The 6642-nt window shown below is 36.2% G+C and overlaps 1 long non-coding RNA gene across 1 annotated transcript in view; it reads right to left on the bottom strand.

Annotated features, from left to right (window-relative positions):
- Nucleotides 1–2082: 2082 nt before the first annotated feature.
- LOC107184700 overlaps nucleotides 2083–6642 on the bottom strand; it is a 22342-nt gene continuing 17782 nt past the window's right edge. The window contains exon 3 of the long non-coding RNA XR_001515599.1: nucleotides 2083–2096. This is a non-coding gene — a long non-coding RNA (uncharacterized LOC107184700). The remainder of the gene's footprint in view (nucleotides 2097–6642) is intronic.

Raw genomic sequence — 6642 nt, 5'->3', positions numbered from 1 at the left:
TTCTTTTTATTCTGGGATTTATTTACCTTCTATGGCTGTCACTGGAACTGAGAGCTGGCTTTAGCTCTGAGGCCCAGCTCCAGCTCTGAGACCTCGGCTGCTGAAAGCAGGTATATGGGTTTGTTTGGCTTCTATAATTGAAACACTGTTGCAGCTCCAACTTTGAGGCCTGGCTGGCCGTAAACAGGTTTCTGGGGTTTGTTCATCTTCTATAATTGCAACATTGTTTCTTGGAGTGCAGCTCAGAGGCTGGCAGTGGCAGGCGGGGAACCTTGGCTTCCTCTTTCACTGGAGCAAGCAAGCCTCCTGTTTGCTTCAGTGGCCTGGCTGCCGGCCGCCATCTTGGTTGGCAGTTAATTTGCATATTGCCCTGATTAGCCAATGGGAAGCGTGTCGGAGGTATGGTTAATTACCATGTTTGTCTATTATTAGATAGGATACTGAAGCACTTGATGCTTTTGAATAGATATTTGTCTTGTTTTTAAATTACTCGTATATTTTTATTGATTTCAGAGAGGAAGGGTGAGGGAGAGAGAGATAGAACATCATTGATGAGAGAACATCATTGATCTGCTGCCTCCTGAAGACCCCCACTGGGGATTGAGCCCACAACTGGCATGGGCCCTTGACCCGAATCAAACTTGGGACCTTTCACTCAGCAGATTGGTGTTCTATCCACTGAGCCAAACCAGCTAGGGCTAGATATTCATCTTAAAACTTCTTGTCTTTGACATCTATGTGAGGAAAATAATCTTATATTTGCATAGTGTTTTAGAGTTACTTTTATATCTTGTTTTATTTTATGTATATAGAACTTGGGATGAATGAATTAGAGATCTTAAAGTTAATATTGTTTTACTTATATTGAACCATCTTGTTAATTATGACTGGATTTTACTGAGATTGGAGTTTAGAGTAATTGTTGCCATCTAATATGAGAAATGTATTATGTGTTTGTAATACTCTGAAATATTTGAGTTACTACCACAAAACCAGAACATTCTACAATGCATTTAGGGATGTGGTATCTGTATTACATTAGAAATGATAGCATAATTTATTCAAATATTGTAATATTGGCAATGTATAATTTATTTTTCAGTCTTCCTGCTAACTTTATAATAGCCTACTGCCATCTGCTGGATTCTGTTTAGAACTACTATGCTAGTCACCAAATTAGGACTGTAAATTATGGGTTTAGCATCTGATAGCTTGAAATTGAGATTTCAGTGACTTTTAACTGCTCTCTTTATATTATAGACTCTGAAATCATTTAATGAAAAACTGGTCTAGTTGTTTTAATTTAGTATAACTTATCATTTCATCTTATAGAAAAATTGAATTTCAAATCTCACTGATGGATTGCATTGAACATTATCACTATGTTTCTTGTATTTATATCAACATTTTTTGTTGTTTTATTTAGATCTTAGATTCTATTCTATAAAGTTTTTGTCAAGATGTTCTTATCCTTATGTATTTTGTATTCTTATCTTTCTGTATTTTGAATTACTTAAAGTGGGAGGTAAAGTCTTAAAAGAGCCCAAATTTCCAACAAATCTTCAAGGCCAAGGAAGTAATAATAATAACATAATATTTCTTTATTTATAAATAAATTATAAATATTTTTTGTTTAAAACAAAAATCATTCATTGGATACAAATTGCTATGCTTCCAATCAAAGTCTGTTAATAGAATTTAACTAATTTTAAGATTGGAATTTTTTGTTTATTTACATTTTGTAAATTTTTATTTTTAAAATAGAATTAAAAGTCAGGCCACGTTATATTTAGATATGCATTTTGTTAATTGATTTTAGTTATATTAGATAATATACTAGTAATTGTTACTACTTATATATGTTATGATTTTCAAATCACTTCTTAGTTTATTATCTCATAAGTAAAAGTAACATGGATAAAATATTCTCCAAAATCATTAATAATGCTGACACTGATTTTCAAATAACTGGAAATATTGAAATTATTGCCAGAGGGTTATTTTACTGCTCATAGTCAAACTCATAAGCATAACAGAGCCCACAGTATAATAAAATCTGATACAGCATTTCCCTGATGAAAATGCTTTTTTTAGAGCTATATTAGAATGCTTCTCTCAAGTCGCAGAGAAAACCATGACTGCTTGGTAGGAACAAATTTAGGAGCAATAATGGAATAAAAATAAAGAAAATTTTAAATTAGAGAAGTATCAGGTTTGAAGATTTAGAAGGATAAGAAAATGCTATATTTCAGATACTAATGACTTGTGTGATGAAATATGCATAGCAGCCTGGACTATGTGCTCAGTGGCTAAGCATTGACCCATGGATCAGGAGGTCATGGTTCTACTCGGTCAGGGCACATGCCTGGATTGAGGACTTGATCCCCAGTCGGGATCATCTAGGAGGCAGCTGATGGATGATTCTCATCATTGATGTTTCTCTCTCTCTCTTTCAAGTTTTCTCTTTGAAATCAACGAAAACATATAAAAAGTGCTTTTTTAAAAAAATATGCATAGCGAAGTGTTATCACCCTAAAGAACTTATTTTGCAGAAGCCTTTATATCATCACTCATGCCTCCATTTAATCATTTACCAAGAATGTGAATCCTACTTTCTACACTTTTCATTTCTCCTTGCTAATGACTATCTAGCTCTCTTCTCATTTTACTATTGATAGTGCAGCAGCTCCCTAGTCTCCTAGCCTTTTATATTTCCAGTTCTTTTTCTCACCACTCAAAGTTGAACTTGAAGAAAGAGGGGAGAAGTTAGAATTGCAAGCTTGTCATTTGTCAAATACTTCTCTTAGCCCTTTATCCATTTTTTTTTTCAACCCTTGTGCGACAGACTAGTCCTAATTTGCAGGGCATGAAATTGAGTATGGATTGCAGAATTTCTAGAGCTAGCCTAAGCTCACATAGCTAGTAAGTATCAGAAACAGAATCCTTTCCCAGGTTCCCATTCCATCTATCCTAAATTAGATAGATGAGAAAGCTTCCTAAAAATCATATTTCAAAGACAGTCTATATATTAGTGATAATATTTTATTCTTACACAACACTTTCAACTTGCCAAAAAATTTGTAATGTTTTAAGTACATTAACTCATTTAATCTTAAGGATAACTCTCCCAGGTAGACATTATTATTATCACCTTTTTACTGATGAGAAAATGGGGTGTAGAAAGTTTAATATTATGACCAATATTACAAAGCAAAGATATAGTAAAGCAAGGATTTGAACCCATGCATTCTGGCTTCAGATCATTTTCTTAACCACCACACCAGGCCTGACTTCTGCTTAGAACATTTTTTTAACTTGAAATAAAATTTGAATAGTGTAATGACTGTGTTTGGTATAATGAATTTTACAAATTAAATGCAAAATAGAAGTAATGTGACATTGATGCCTTAGAATTAAAGACCAAACAGGAAAATAAATTTTACGGTTATGGAAACTTGAGAGAGTGAAAGTACTTTTTAAATATTTCTATAGTGTCGCATTAGGATAAAATGATACTTTGCAAATATAGAAGAAAAAGAAGTTTGAGACTAACTAAGGTATTCAAAGTTGAGATTCATTTTAGTCTTATTAAACCATCTCTAAATGTGTTAAGTATGATTGGATTTTATTGAAATTGAGTTAATTGATATTGAGGTAATTTATTTAAGCCTATTTAATATATTAAATTTCATGGGAAACATCTTTCAAATAAAAGTAATGTTTAACTTGTTTAGGTCATATTTGTATGTGATATTTATCATTGCAATAAAAAAATTCAGAAATTATACAAAATTCGTAAATATTTTATATGTTCTGGTATAATATTTTCAGTTATAAATACAGCTGTTATATTACAATATTGTATGTCACAAAAATAACAAATTTTACTTGAAAAAATGTTGTATGCTTTAGAAAGCTAAAAAAATAATGAAATAAAAATTAATAATGTTATCACTTTTCTTGGTTTGAAATAGTCTTAAGCATAAAATACTACGTTTAAACCTTGTTCACTTTGATAAACATTAAAACATCACATTGCTTTTTGACTTTTCAACTTTTATTGAAGAAAAATATTATTTTAATGTAGTCTGCTATTAATTAAATGTTTGTATCCTCAACATTCATATTTTGAAATTTTAATTCCCACTGTGATTGTATTTGTTGTAGGACCTTTGGAGGGGTAATAGATCATTAGTATAGATACTTCATATTGCCCTTATAAAAAGAAAGACAAGAGAGCTGCTTCTTTTCTCTTTCATACCACATGAAACATACCAGGAAGAGAGCACCCACCAGACCAAATCAGCTGGCATCTTGATCTTGCACTTCCCAGCACCCAAAATTGTGAGACATATTTTTGTTTGTTTGTTTTAAGCCACCTTATGTATGATATATTTGTTATAGCATCTCAAACTGACTTAGATATAATCTTCTAGCCCGCCAATCAAACTCTGAAATAAGCAAAAATACTGTTGGTTTTGCCAAATTTTTGGTTTACCTAGTGTTATGTTTGTGTGTTAAAAATCATATGTTGAAGTTTTAAGCCCTAGTACCTCAGAATGTGACCTTATTTGGAAACTAGTGACCTGGTGCATGAAATTCATGCACATTAAAAGGGGATTAATTAGAGGAAATATTTTAATATTGCTATTTGCCCTTTCTGTATAATACAAGCATCAGAGATGAAAGAAAATTAGTAAAATGTATATGAAAAGCTTCCTCCTGTCAGAGTCTGGGGCACGCCATGAGAACCAGAGTCAAGTCCCTGCACACCCACGTGTGCCTTGAAATTGTGCAAGACCCAGACCCAGCCAGACCCACCCCATTGGGCTAGATCCAGACCCAGCTGGCTCCACCTCCATCAAGCCCCACCGGGTGTGGGGCACAGCCTCAGTTGCCTGGCCTGGCACCAGGACAAGGAGCACAGACTGAGGTCCCCTGTCAAGTCTTACCTGGCAGGGGTGCAGTCTCAGGTCCCCCAGCCCGAGCTGGTTCGGGGGTTATGCCTTGAGGTTCCCTGTCAAGCCCTGTGGGCAGGGGGTGCAGCCTGATGTCCCTTGTCAAGCTCTGCCAGGTGAGGGCCACTGCCTGAGGTCCCCCAGCCTAGCACTGGGGCAGGGGGCACAGCCTGAGGTCCTCCGACCTGGTGCTGGGGCAAGGGGCATGGCCTGAGGTCCCCCTGTTAAGCCCCACCAGACAGGGGGCACAGCCTCAGGTCCCTACTGATTGCTCGTTAAGGCTGATTACCGGAACTCAGCTTCCACTGTAGGCACAGCCATCTTGACCGTTACAGCACAATGGTCAATGTGCATATTCCCTCGTTATTAGATAAGATAGGGTCATTACAAGTGTAATTAGTTAAGACGAGATCACATCAAAGTAGGGTGAAAGCTTAATCCAATATGACTGTGCTGTTATAAGAAGAAGAGAAAGAAACACAGAGGGCAGACAACCCTGTAAAGACAGCAACACAGAGGGAGAGAACAATGTAACAGCAGGCTGAGATTGGAGTGCATGTAACTCTACTTTCCAGGCTGTAGTGGTATCAAAAGCCACGAGGAACTGGGCAGCAGTGGTGGCAGGCCCCACAACCCATGTCCTCTCAGCTGCACTTGTGTCTCTCCCCCTCTTCCCCACCACAACGAAGGTGGCCATGACCCTGGACACTGGAGGGGCACCTGCCATCTGACTCCATGGCGGTGCCCATGACCACAGGGACACCAGCAGTAGCGGGACACCAGCAGCCTCGGAAGCACAAGCAGGAACCCCTGGCAGAGGCAGCTGAGGGTGGAAATGCTGGCTCTAAAAGGGGCAACTCAAGAGAAACCAAAAACTTGTGCTATTGCGCCAACTACTAGAAAACAAAAGACAGGCTTCTAATTACCAATGTGTTGAACTGTTAGGTTCAGTAAATGAAGTCTTAAGAGATTTTTGCTACATCAAATGTGCTGACAAAGGAACAACTCCTCAAGCATCATGAAAAATCATGGTAACATGGTATCAAAAATGAAATTGACAATTTTCCAGAGACCAAACCTGAATTAATGAAACATTGAGGTCTAGCTGAAAGATAATTCAAAATAACCTTGGTGAAGAAAGTCAAGGAGCTACAGAAAAACTCAGGAAGACAGTTTAATTAATTCAGGAGTAAAATTAATGAATAGGAAACGTACTTTACCAAAAATACTGAACTCTAATAAAGAAGCAAACAGAAATTCTGGAACTGAAGTACTCATTAGATGTGATGGAGAATGCACTAGAAAGCACTGGAAATAGAGCATACACTATGGAAGAGAGAATAGCAAGCTCAAAGATAGAAATCTAGAAATAATTCAGGTGGAAGAGAAGTGAGAACTATTTTTTTTTTTTAAATGAAGAAACTCTATAAGAACAATTCCACTTCACCAGAAAAGGCAACATAGGAATAATGGGTATCCCAGAAAGACAATAAAGGGATAAAGAAACACAACTTATTTGAAGAAATAATTGAAGCAAACTTCACAAACTTAGGGAAGAAACTGGACATACAAGCACAAGAGGCTAACAGAATACCTAATTATCTCAATATAAAAAGATCTTCTTCCAAGACACATTACATATATATATATATATATATATACACATACATATATATACACATAC

This window comes from Myotis davidii, unplaced genomic scaffold, assembly GCF_000327345.1.
Source record: "Myotis davidii unplaced genomic scaffold, ASM32734v1 scaffold24, whole genome shotgun sequence".
In the NCBI taxonomy this organism is placed as follows: domain Eukaryota; kingdom Metazoa; phylum Chordata; class Mammalia; order Chiroptera; family Vespertilionidae; genus Myotis; species Myotis davidii.
The sequence above is the reverse complement of the archived record's forward strand: the minus strand, read 5'-3'. Positions and strand labels throughout refer to the sequence as shown.